The sequence below is a fragment of the Rosa chinensis genome, chromosome 1, assembly GCF_002994745.2.
Source record: "Rosa chinensis cultivar Old Blush chromosome 1, RchiOBHm-V2, whole genome shotgun sequence".
NCBI lineage: Eukaryota > Viridiplantae > Streptophyta > Magnoliopsida > Rosales > Rosaceae > Rosa > Rosa chinensis.
Window position 1 is genome coordinate 55622377 of NC_037088.1, and position 14144 is coordinate 55636520.

The following is a 14144-nucleotide window of genomic DNA, read 5'->3' on the forward strand; positions in this document are numbered from 1 at the left end:
GATATATTTAGTAAAAGAAGCCTATTATGTAATGGAGAGAGCACGTGGTGCGGCTGACCAATTAATGCCTAGCAGAGGGGTATTTTAGATATTTTATTTTAAAAAGCAGGAATAGTTTCAGAATAAAAAGAAAAATTTCAGAATTTTGATTGGTCAGACGTACTACGTGTTTGGTACGTCTGATGTACGCAAGAACTTCTATTATGTAATGTTTGACCATTCTCACATCAAAGAAAAGAAAATTGTTTTAAAGGTATGGCCATTCACCTCCCCACTTTGGACGGAACTCCCACTATCTTTTAATTTTTTAATATATCTTATTCATTGATTAATTAATCAATGATTGTTTTTTTTTTTTTTTTACTTTAATGGGGAGAAATTGAATTCAATTAAAGAAATTTCTTTAATTCTTTGCATAGTTAAAATTTTTTTAGAGATTGTTGTAGAGAAACTAAAATTGAGATGAAATCGCTGTGTATTCTCATAGATAATAGGAGCATCTTTATATAGAGGATTACAATGTATAGAAACTCAATCATACAAGGAAAGTAATCGTACATTGAATAAGAATCTAAATCCTTCTAATTTAACCCTATTACCACTAAGTCAAGTAACCTAGAGTTTGAGCTAAACACAAATTAGGGTTTTCTTGAACACTCCCCCTTGTGTTGCCCAAACGCGGTGCTTATCTCGTTGCCTCGTTAAAAACCTTGCCGAGTAACAAAAACCAAATGGGACAAAAATAACCTCGGTCAAAGGGGAAAAATAGCATAACACACCCTTCACGTTTCGAGGTGAACATGTAGACATCTCCCCCTGATGTCTGCGTCTCCCCCTACGATCATGGGAGTTCATATAATTTCCGCAAGCCGGCCAATTCTTGCCATATGTTTCTCGAACCTGGATTTGGGCAATGACTTAGTGAACAAGTCTGCCATATTATCCTCATATCGAACCTAGTTCACTTTGGTATTTGAGGAGAGTCTGTTGTTGCTGATTATGCTTGGTGTTGTCACTTTCGATGTAGCCTTGCTTCATTTGTTCAAAACGAACGGCATTATCCTAAATGCTCGTAGGCTCATCTTGTGGTAGACTTCAAACCACAATTGTTTGAACATGCGTGATTATGGATCCAATCCATAAACATTCACGAACCACTTCGTGAAGAGCAATAATCTCTGCATGGTTTGAAGATATAGCGACTACGGTCTGTTCTGTAGACCTTTAAGATATCACGGTCTTTTCCCATGGTGAACACTTAACACTTAACCAGTTTGGGAGCAACCTTTGTGTGGGTCAGAGAGGTACCCTGCATCAGCAAAACCTTCCAAAACACTTATATTATTTTAGGGATGGGGATAGAGAACACAGGCCAGCGTTGGTGGCGTTTCTGGTGTGTGATGGGTCCGAATCCATTTTCTCTCCATAGGGATAGAACAAGCCCATATCAATCGTACATCTCAAGTACTGAAAGATATCTTTTACACCAATCAAAATGGAGTCGCGTTGGCGCAAAGCTATACCTTAACTAACAAGTTCACTGCAAATGAGATGTTCGGTCCTGTGCATTGAGCTAAGTACAATAATGCGCCTATTGTACTCAAGTAAGGCACTTCTGCCTCTAGCACATCTTCGTCATCATCCTTCAGACGAAGAGGATCCTTTTCAGGATCAAGACTACGGACGATCATGGGGGTGCTTAAAGGTTTGACCTTGTCAAAATGCCTAAGCATCTATCGACACGATGCTCAAGTTCCAAGCTGAGATATAATCGTGTTCTCCCATAATCCTTCATCTCAAAATCTGATTTGAAGTGTTCAACGGTTTCCCTTAACTTTTTAAGGGCTTCTAATGAAGATCATGTCCAACATGAACCGCGATGGAATCAGAAACTTGTTATGGAAACGCGTGGGCATATCCCTTTCCAATCAAGTAGTCATTTTAGCAAGCGTTTCAACCTCTTTGTAAACGATCTCCGTGGTCTAGAGCCACTTGACTTGGGTAAATGAAGTTCACCATGAACCTTCATGTATATTCCGTATCTAGATCCCTATAAAGATACGTAGTGACTACATTTGTAAGCTGCATGTTCAGTTATTCGGAAACTACCAAACTGACAGGGTAGTGGAGTGCAAAGACATCCATTACGAGAGAATATGTCTCATCGTAGTCGATTCCAGGGCGTTTTGTGAGAAGCCTTGCACCATAAGGCGAGATTGTCATCACTTTTTCTCATCACGCTTTCTAACGAAGACCCATTAGTCAATAGGTTTTATGTTAGGAGGTGTTGACATCACTAGCTCGAAAACCTTCCACTTCGTTAGATAATCCATCGTAACCTGGATCGCATATTTCTATTTAGGCCAAATCTCTCTACGTTGGCATTCATTCATCAACGGAGTGTGGTTCGATATCATCGGACTCAACAAACTCATGCACAACGAAATGCGCAACTACATCAACAATTATGATGGAGTTTCTATCCCACGTCTCATGTACACTAGTGTAAGTTTCATAGAGCTCTATATTCTCGGGAATAAGTTTTGACGTTTAGGCGTCCCCCAACGATAACCCTAACTAGGAAGATTCTCATGAGACGGATTTTGAGTCTTGATGATCAAAGGATTGGAATGTGCCAAAGTGTCCTTCAAACCTACAGGCCTCCCACGCATCCTAGTTGGGGCAGTGGCCTATAACGCCAGAGTGCCACTCTCTTTGGCGTTGGCACCATGCCTACCTCCGTGTAGGGTGGCTCTACGTCCTCTTGTAGGGACGTCCTTCCTTGCAGGCTTGTTTGCAGCATATTTGTGTGATCTCGTCACTTTAACAGGGATCGAGATGAGACATAGTGGGGACAGGCCATGACAATTCCTGTCGTTCCTGCTGAACATTCATGTTCTTATCGCCCCCTAACGATGGGAAGACTGTCTCATCAAAGTGACAACCCACAAATCTAGCGGTAATGAGATCGCCTTGCAAGGGCATTAAGTGGTGGACGATTGTTGGAGTCTCAAATCCAACGTAGTTGCCTATTCGTCTGTAAGGACCCATCATAGAGCGCTGTGGCGGTGCAATTGGCATATAAATGGCTCACTCAAATATGCGTAAGTACGATACTTGTACCCAGTCTAGGTCAGGAAGCAGGGAGTCACGGACGTTGCCAAATCTATCTTCGAGTGAGACCTACAGCCTTCTGGGGTCTTCTTCATTCATACACTCGTACTTGAGTGAATCATCCATATGACGAGTCATTAGGATGATGGCTTTCGGCTTATTTGCCTCTAAGGCTGCTCTATTTGCTTCCAAAGCTTGAGCTTGCTCAACAGTTAGCATGTCCTGGCTAGGCTCGAGAATCGTATCCAAGATTCCATCGACCTTAAGATGCTGGCGGATATCACGAACCCACCTGTGATATTCAAAGTCAGTTGTTCCCAATTAAGCAAAGTTCAATTTGTTCATGTTACTCATCCTGAAAGAGAACAAGAAATTAGGGTTAATTTCGGAGCGAAAAGGCTACCACGAAAACAAATAAAATTTCTTAACGTAGTCGCTTCCAAGAAATTAGGAATTTCCGAGCGTAGTCGCTTCCAAGAAATTCTATTCCAAGAGGAGTTGGATTAGATCGAAACAATGATGTTTGCGGTCGATCGTTTTATCTCAACAAACTCTAAGTTTGGAGAACTCTACAAGCTCTAAGCTTGGAGTGAGCACAAACCTCCATAGTTCGGCTTAATTTGGTCTCCCCTATGATAAAGAAAGGGGGGTAGAAGAAGGGAGGTTGCAAGTCCCCGAAAAAGAAGAGAAATTGAATTTAAAAACTCTAAAAAAAAAGGGAACGTTTAGTAAAAAATACCTCGAAATAGGTCGCCGGAAAATTTGACCGGAAAAAGTCGCCTGAAAATGACCGGAAAAGTCGCCGGAAAGTTGCGGGAAAAGTCGTTGACTGGCTTTGATCAGGGGTTGACCAGTGCTGACGTGGCAGGATGACGTGTCGCGCTGACGTGGCTGATGACGTCAGTGGGCTTTTAGGCCGAAGGCTTGGGCCTGGTCAGGTCAGTGGGCCAGATGGGCTGCTCCCTCCTTTTCTTTTCTTCTGCAGTGGGCCGCATCTTCTTTCTTGGACCTATCTGTTTCCCTTTTATTTCTTTCTTCTGCATTTGACCTAAGTGAAAGCTGCGGGGCTCCTTTGTTTTTCTTTCTTTCTTTTCCTTTTTGGCCGCGTCTTCCCCCTCTACTTCTTTCTTTTCCTTTATTTTCTTCTTCTTGCGGCAGTGGGCCACGTCTGCCATCTTCTTGTTCTTTCTTTTTCTTTATTTTCTTCTTCTTGTGGCAGTGGGCCACGTCTGCCATCTTCTTCTTCTTTTTTTTTTTTTATTTTCTTCTTCCTCTTTTCTTTTCGCTGGCAAAGCAAGCAGGAGTCGCTGCTGCTGGAGACCGCTGAGGCTACGCAAGAGAGCTGGGTGGGACAGAGGCTCATTCAATTGGCCGTTAACTGGGCTCCTGAGATCGAATGCTATAATATTAGGGTTTCAGGGTTAGGGCTTCGTGCTGATAACGTGTTGTAGAGAAACTGAAATTGAGAGGAAATCGCTTTGTATTCTTATTGATAATATGAGCCTCTTTATATAGAGGATTACAATGTATAGAATCTCAATCATACAAGGAAAGTAATCGTACATTGAATAGGAATTTAGATCCTTCTAATTTAACCCTATTACCACTAGGTCAAGTAACTTAGAGTTTGGGCCAAACACAAATTAGGGTTTTCTTGAACAGAGATCAATTTATTCAATTAAGGATGAGCATCTAAATGTGTAGATTAGTAGGCTATTAGAGCATCTTTAGCAATGCTAGTAATTTTTTAGTCAAATTTTAGTCAAAGTAGTTAAAAAGTCATTTTGGCTAGTCACTTCAGAAATGAGAAATTTTGAAAAATGACCTTCTTTGAGTATTGAAATTGATTTATAACCTTTTTTTTCCCTAAAAAGTTGAAAAATAACCATTTAGAAGGATAAAAAGTCGCAATTATCCTTATTAAATTTTGCTTAAATTTCCAAAGTTTCATATTTTCTCATTCTTCCCACTTACAATAGGCCCCCTCAAAGCTTTTCTCACGCTGTTGTTCTTCTTATTATCTTCAACAAATGGAAAGGTTTACTGCAATTCCAACGACACAGACTGCCTCAACACAATTAAGAATACATTTGAATCATATATTTTCGATTATGCTAATTATGGTCTAGGGTTTCCTTTTCAATAAAAAAAAAGAATTATGGTCTAGGAGCAACAAAGGATTGGTATCACTGTTCTTTTGCAATGAAACTTCTTGTTCATGTGGTGCATAGCATATGAATAACAATACAATAAATAAAATAATTTAGAAATTTTCTTAGGAAGGGGTTGGATCTGTGTTGGTACTAAAAGTCCAAATATTGTATATTAATTTATTTAAGTAATGAAGAGAAACATAATAGTCTGTGGGGAAAAAGAGATCAAAAAGAAGAGAGAGATTAGTCAAAGATTGGTTTTGAAGGTGAGGGATATTTAATCAACAATAAAAAAACAGTATGTATAAGAACATTAGAAGTGAGTGAATGTCAGGGAGGAGTGCAAAATTCAACCCCAAAAATAGAATTTTGCACTCCTCCTTGACATTCACTCACTTCTAATGTTCTTATACGTACTATTTTTTGTATTGTTGATTAAATATCCCTCATCTCTCTTTTTTCTCTTCCAAATATTCAAAATCAATCTTTGACTAATCTCTTTCTTCTCTTCGATCTTTTTCCCCATAGACTATTATGTTTCTCTCCATTACTTAAATCAATTAATATACAATATTTTGGAGTTTTAGTACCAACACAGATCCAACCCCTTCCTAAGAAAATTTCTAAATTATTTTATTTATTGTATTGTTATTCTTATATATGCTATGCACCACATGAACGAGAACTTTCATTGCAAAAGAACCGCGATACTAATCCTTTGCTGCTCAATAAAATCAGAAAATTATAGTAGAAACAACCCAAATCAAAATTCTTTGACACAAAAACAACGGAAATCCTTTTTCAAAAAAAGAAAAAAGAAAAAAAAGGGAAATCCTAGACCATAATTCTTTTTTTATTAAAAAGGAAACCCTAGACCATAATTAGCATAATTGAAAATATGTGATCCGAATGTAATCTTAAATTGTGTTGAGGAAGTATTTGTCGTTGGAATTGTAGTAAACATTTTCATTTGTTGAAGAGAATAAGAAGAACAACGGCGTGAGAAAAGCTTTGAGGGAGCCTATTGTGAGTGGGAAGAATGAGAAAATATGGAACTGTGGAAATTTAAGCAAAATTTAGTAAGGATAATTGCGACTTTTTGTCCTTCTAAATAGTTATTTTTCAACCTTTTAGAAAAAAAATGTTATAAATCAATTTCAATACTCAAAGATAGTCATTTTTCAAAAATTTTCCGGTCCGTCTGCATCAGTGCTCTCAATTTTAGCTAATTTTAAATTTATATTATCATTTAAATGAAAATTAAATAGTTTAACTGTATTTATAAATTACATAAAATAACTCAAAATGAATGTTTTAAATTATAGAGTGAGATAGTTAAGAGTTATAATGGAGAGCCACTTAGAAGTCTGGTATAGCAGCTAAAATATATAAAAAGTTAAACATACTCTCCAAAATAGCTAAGGAGCCAAAATAGAGAGTCTACTAAAAATGCTCATAAGCAATCAATTTGTTACTCTTTCTTTGATATTATGGTAGAATTCTCAATCAATAAAGGTAATTCATCAAACTCTAAATATCTATTTATCGATGCGTTTGTGCATCTTGTTATGCTTTATTGTTTTTTCTTTCGATGCTTTTGCATCACTCCAAGTGCTTCTCAATTTCATCTAATATAGTTTGTTGTCTTTTCCTTCAAAAAAAAAAAAGGACTAAATACTGTTTAGTCCTTGAGCTTTCGACCAAAAAACACTTCAGTCTCTGGCCTTCTAATTTCACACTTCAGTCTCAAATTTTGGACCAATAGGTCCTTTCCGTTAGTCTCCGTCTAAAACCTCCGTTAAGTAGCTGACGTGGCAATTTATTCCTTGCTAAAATGTCTATTCTACCCTTACTCTCTTTTTTTTAATTTATTCTTTTATTCTTATTTATTTATTTATTCTTTATTTTTTTTTTCCTTTTCATTTTTTCTGTTTATCTCTTCTCTCCTCCTTCACCTGCACGGCTACACCTGCATTGGGCCACCGTCTGCCACAAACCGTAAGCGCCAGACCACCGCCTGCAATAGACCGCCGCCGGCATCGGAACTCCACAGTCTACCTTAGATCGCCCCCGCCTGCATCGATCTCCCACCTGACGCCCATCACAACTTCAACCCTTTCGCCGAGCTTCGCCACCGATCTCTTTGACCGTCGTGCCTTCTCCTATCATCCCCCCAGTGACTGCGTCCTCGTCTCGGGATCTACCAAAACCCACCCAACCCCAAAGCACCAAAGTCTGATCTGGTGATCTCAAAGGTATACACACATCTGTGATATCGTCTCGCTTGCAATTTTGGATTTGAGTAATGTTGGGGTTTAGTTTTCGATTATGAAAATTTGTTAGGGTTAGGGATTCAGGTCCAATTGGTTTCTGATTTGGTAAGGGAAGAATATACTCTTCGATACCGTAACAAACTGACTAGCTGATTTGATTGTTGGTGATTAGATGATTTTGATAAGCAAGAGGAGGTGCTGAGGCAATTTGATTTGAACACGGCGTATGGGCCATGTTTTGGGATCACCAGATTTGCACGGTGGGAGCGTGCCTGCAAGCTGGGGATGGATCCATATCAATCTTCTTGATGAAAATCCCAGATCAAGACCCATATCCATCTATATCGAGACCCATATCAATATTCTTGATGAAAATCCCAGATCGAGACCCATATCAATCTGTCGGGTCCCTGCAAATTCCTCTTTCTAATGTTGGAGTAATTGCTCAGACTTGGAGATGCTGGGTGTTCTGCTTCACATTGCTTTGGTTGCAGGAAAGCAGAGATTAGGTGGCTTTGCTCTTTCTTGATTGTGAACAATTGCCCTGACCTTGAGGATGTTTCGTATCTGAAGCGAGTGTTTGAGGGAGTTCACTGCCTTCTTGATGATGAACTGGTCTATGGTGGCCATGATATTAGTGATGGTGGACTTCTGGTCTATGCCGTTGAGATGGCATTTGCTGGGAATTGTGGCATTAATTTGGATGAAAGTACCTTCTTTCATAAGGGACATATAGGAGGAAGTGGCAGTGAGGGGGCTGTTGCAGTAGCCTTTGGCTGCAACGTGGGTAGTGATGGTGGTGGCAGTGGCGAGGATGGGGTTAAAGTGCGACGGCGATGGGGAGGGGAGAAGAGATGAACAGAAAAAAAAAATAATAAAAAAAATAAATCAAAAAAGAAAAAATTATTTAAAAAAAGGAAGTAAGGGTATTATAGACATTTTGATGCATAATTAATGCATGTCAGCAACTTAACTGAGTTTTTGGACGGAGACTAACAGAATGGACCTATCGGTTCAAAATATGAGAGTACAAGGACTAAACGTGTGAAATTAGAAAGACAGGGACTGAAGTGTTTTTAAGGCAAAAGTTCAAGGACTAAACATTATTTAGTCAAAAAAAAAAAATTATCTATCCTTTTTGTTTGATGGTATTGATAATGAAACTATATATTACGAAAAAATTTCAAATCATGAGCAATATTCGTAGTGGACAATTATAATTGTTTTAGAGAGACTTGTTATTTTTGAGTATTTTAATGATTTATGATTTTTTTAACAATATATGCAATTTGATGAAGTTTATTTTTGTTTAGTATAATATTATTCAAATTCTGACCCTCCTAGTTAGTAATTCTGGCTACGCCACTGCTTAAGCTTGTTTATTCACCGTGTCTGAAGTTTTTATGTTTGATTCCTTTTTGTGGTTCAACAAAAGCTTATAACATTTCTCATACATGTTCTGTTACATAAAATAGAACATGTATGAGAAATGTTAACGTATCATAACTTTACTCCTTAAATTTTATTTTTTATGAGAATTTTGACCAAAGAAGGAAAGAGGGAATATGGATTATAAATTAGAGAGTGTGGATTTCACTCCCTTTATATATTTGTAGTCAATAGTTCTAGTTAACTTAATCGTCTAGTATAACTTGCTGGACAAGTTTTTTTATTTTTGTTGGAAAAACATGATCTTCAATAGCCAAATTTGGCAGGAAAAACTTTATCTCATCTCTAAGGACTAAGGATTGTATACTGATGTCGCTAAAAGCAAGCGCATAATTTAACCCTGAAATATCGTTAGTAGTATAAGCAAATAGGGATCGTTCTATCCGGGGATTGAGGGTACACTTGTAATTGTGAAACAAATAAAGAAAAGTATTATTTACAAAAATAAAATAAAGAATATAAATATATACAATTGTATAAACAAATAAAGAATTAAAATAATAAAATATTATTTACAAAAATAAAATAAAGAATAGAAATATATACAAGTAACAAAATAAAAAGGGAGGGGGGTTTAAGAATTATAGAATTGAAAATTAAGATAAATAAAATAAAGAAAATGTAAAAACATATATACAAGGGTGGATCGCAAGGAACAAAGATCAAAACCACATCCATATGTAAGAAATCCAATTACAATTCCTATAGTTGATTTTAAATGTCATGAGAGAGGAGTTGATCATGTGAAACATTCGAAAGCAAATGATTTCCCATATTTTACTTTTCAATGCTAATTAACCTAAGCGAAAGCACCTAGATTAATCCTATCAAACATGCAATCAAGCCCTAGAAAGCTAGTCAATCATGACATGTTCAACGCATTAGACATAGAGAAAGGCTATCAACTCAAGTGTACAACTTAGTATGGAAAAGTCCACCTAATTGCAATCCTCTTTAATTAAATTCGGTCTTTGCACAAAACCTTTACTACTTTGATTCAAGTTTACACAAAACGAAAAGTCGATTTCATGTTCTTAAACCTAGCACCAATTATATCAAAACCCTAAGTGTTTGCAACCACATAAGATTAAAATACAAAAGTTTTCTATCATGCAAATTTAATTAAACAAACCCACATAAGCAACATAAAAATCAACATATAGAAATCACAACTTTATCTCAAAACATATAAACGGGCTTTAAACTTTGCCCTTAACATTATTTGTTAACTAGAATTCATAGTTTTACAAAATCAAACAAAGAAAACAAGAGAAAGGATATAATACACCTTGAAAGATGAATGATAAAGCCTTGAGACGAAGAACTTGAAGATCCTTGAAAGCAAGCAATCTTCTAGGGACGACACAAGGGTGGATGGCGGTTGGGAAATTGATGTATTGCATGGCTTCTCTTTCTCTTGGCTTGAAAATGAAGAACAAGAAAACTAGAGAATGGAAAAGAAATATGGAGAGGAAATGGAGAGACAAAGAAGATGAGATGGATGAAGGAAGATGTGTTTTAGAATGAGAGGAGAAGGTGTTTATATAGAGAAGAAAAAGAAGAGTGAAATGATGAGTGGAAGAAAAATAATGAAAGTGGAGTATGAAAGTGATTTGTAAAATATGGAAAAGAAAGTGAAATGAAAGCAAAGCATGAAGGTGCAGCAACATGGAAGTGATGATGATCTATTAAAGAGATTGTAGAAAAAATATATCCAAGGAAAAAGAGAAAAGCATCTAGCTTTCTTCATGTGGGTGGGAAACATGAATATGTGGTGTTGAGCTGTTTTCAGGTCAGTTTCTTCCCCTTTATTCCTTCAATTATTTCTCCAACAAGACTTCATTATATGCCTTTGACTTCTTCATATGAAATGTTCCACTATGAGTGTAGATCATCCTGAAAAATTTTCAGAGCTTCAATCCATGTGGTTGGGCCGGAAATGCTGCTGGACCTCTTACAGGTCCAGTTTTCCGGTTTTGCTTCTGTAGAAAATTGGGCTGATTGTTTGAAGGCCTTTCACTCATATATTTCTCTGGCACTCTTCATAAGAAATGATCCTTTGGGTGTCTAGAATGGATCTGGAAGGTTTCAGCTCATTTGAAGTTCATTTGGTCAGGCGGCCGCTCCTTCTTCCTTGCTTGGCTCTGATTCTCCTAGCCGGAGTAAGAAAATATTCAAGGTTGACTTTTTAGTGCATTTTCATTCTTCTCCATCATTTCTAGGTAATTATGGACCTAACGCTCATTTCACCTTCATTTACTCCAATGTACCTAAAAATAGAAATTGAATTAAAATCGATTCAGTTAAGGAATTAACTAAGCAAAATGTGAGGAATTAACTATTAAAATATCACATTAAAATGCTCCTATCATATACCAGCTACATATGAAAAGTATAGTCAACAATAGCAAATAAAGGACAAATTGGCCTCTAATCCTTCCGAACCTTGTCCTTATTTGAAGCCCAAGATAACTAAGTTGAATGTGAGGCATACACACACACACATGTAGAAACTAGTCTAGGATCAGCACAGAACCCAGCAAAAATGGCACAAGTTACATTGTTAGGATTTTGGCCTAGTTCATTTGTTTACAAGGTTATCTGGGCACTTAAACTCAAGGGTCTAGACTATGAGTATGTAGAGGAGGATGTGTTATACAACAAGAGTGGCCGTCTTCTAAAGTACAACCCAGTCCATAAGAAGGTTTCGGTTCTTGTTCATGCCGGAAAACCAATCGCATAATCCATTGTCATTCTTGCGTACATCGAAGAGACGTGGCCACAGAACCCCTTGCTTCCTAAAGACCCTCATGAACGAGCTCTGGCTCTGTTCTGGACAAAGTTCGGAGAGGACAAGGTAATTAATGATCACTCAAGTATTTTTATTACGTTATATTGTCAAATGAGTCATTTGTAACATGCGTGAGTGTTTGTTTATATATATATATATATAACTAGTTGACAATTGACGGTCTACCAACATAAAATAAAATCATAAAATGAAACATCAAATTTTATCCAACTTGAATTAATATAGATATTTTGTGTGACCTAGATCCCAGCCCTGTGTGGATTTTTCATTACTGAGGGAGAACAACAAGTGAAGGCAACAAAAGAAGAGCATGAGCAGCTGAGAATCTTGGAAGAGCAGGGCCTCGGTGACAAGAAGTTTTTCGGAGGAGACGAGATTGGAATGGCTGATTTAGCATTCAGATCGCTAGCTTGGTGGCTGCCAGTCATGAGTGAAATAGCTGGAGTTAAAGTGATTGAAGCTGAAAGCTTCCCTCGCTTACATGCGTGGACTCAAAGGTTCAAGGAGTTTCCCACAATCAAAGAGACCCTTCCTGATCGCAGTGCATTGTTGACCTATTTCAAAGATTGAAGAGCAACATTTCTTGCTTTAGCAAAATCTTAAACACTAGCTAACTAGAAGCTGCTTCTGTTGAGCTTTTACTTTTCAAACAATAATTAATATTAGCTATTAGCTTATGTAAGGTTGTTTCTGTTTAAAGACACCTACATTGTGTGTCTGACCCAAACTCTAGTTACTTAATTGTCTGAGTTGTAATAAGATTAGTCTTACAGATATTCTCGGAGATATCTTCGTAGATATCCAAATCATTGTACAAGGTTGTAAGACTCTGATTCTATGCTTGTAATAATCTATATAAAGAGGCCCCTATTATCATTGAAATTATCATTGAAAGCACAACTCATTCTCCCAATTCTCTCTGCTGTTCTCTGCATCCCTTTTTCCTAAAACAGTTTCTGTAATTTTCTTATCCACAATAACTCCAGCAAATAAAAGCTCGCAACTTGAATAAACATATATTTTCATCGACTTATGGCATAGATATATGTTTGTATAAGAAAGAGTCCATAAATTCCATCAAATTTTCAAGAACATTGGGCATTAACTGATATCAAATAATTAATCAACGAGAGAGAGAGAGAGAGAGAGAGAGAGAGAGAGAGAGAGAGAGAGAGAACAAGTTTGATTGTCTGAGATATTGTTTAAGGGGTCATATATCATATGAGTAAAGAACTCTCTTCTGTTGATATGCGAAGCACTTGATAAAATGTGTGACTCAAGTTTCAATTAGTGATTATATGAGAGACAAAATTAGATATAAACCCAAAAATTCAACTTTCTATTAGAAAAAACTCATACATACTTTTCTTTTAATTTACACCCAAATCAGATTAATAATAATAAATTCTAATATAGAGATGTTATACAAAAATTATCAACATTTAGGCTGTAATCGAATATATAGAAACAAAAAGTAAACCATTTATATGTTAGATACATACCTGAAATCAAATTATCTATAAAAAAAAAAGTATTCTAATGATCAGGTACGTTTTTCAGATAAAAATTTTATGTTGAAATTGGAAATAGAATACATACCTTACAAATAGAACAACTGTATAATATGTTATTAACCTATATTTGCTTTCCATTCAAGTGTTTATATGAAAAAGATAACATACTTTTTATATAGAAAAAACAGACCACAAAATAGAGATATATAAACCTCAATCTAGTTATTGATTACGAGAGCTTCAATTAAGGGTCTAGTTCATCAAGTGTATTTGTTTAGAGCTTGTGGCATATTCAGTAATTTTTGACAAAAACATGTTTTATTTTCTATGTCAGTTAATGAGAATTCATTTCTGTAATCAACCTAATCAATAAATTTGGGTGTATATTAAAAAAAAATAATGGATGGGTTTAATCTAATCAGCCCCGTTCACCTGGTCAGCTACTGACCAGGGACTATTTGCTCAATTGCCATTAGATTTGCTCAATCATGATCCAAGGGCTGAAAAATATTTAGATAATTTGAATTAAAATTTATTATTTTTATATTATTTAATCATTCAATTACTTTTTATCTCTTCTTGATAGCCAAAAATTGAAAATCAGTTCTCATCCCGGCTCCGTTCTGGCTGAAGACCCAAGAACTTGCCTCCGCTGGAGACTCAAGCCAAGAATTTGCCTCTGCAGTCACCGTCTCCAGCGACCAAAACATCTGGCTCTCCACCTCCTATTTGCAGGACCCAGTTCTCATCCCAGTTCCGTTCAATCTCAAATCATATTCCCCAATTCCAAAATCCTAAAACCACCTTCCTCTCTTTCTCTCTCATTCCA

At 36.7% G+C, this 14144-nt stretch overlaps 1 protein-coding gene and 1 pseudogene across 1 annotated transcript in view; both read left to right on the plus strand.

Annotated features, from left to right (window-relative positions):
• LOC112182505 (probable serine/threonine-protein kinase PBL7) overlaps nucleotides 1-14144 on the plus strand; it is a 34886-nt gene that overhangs the window by 4934 nt on the left and 15808 nt on the right. The gene's annotated exons all lie outside the window — the stretch shown is intronic.
• Nucleotides 11535-12419, plus strand: LOC112170134 (annotated as a pseudogene).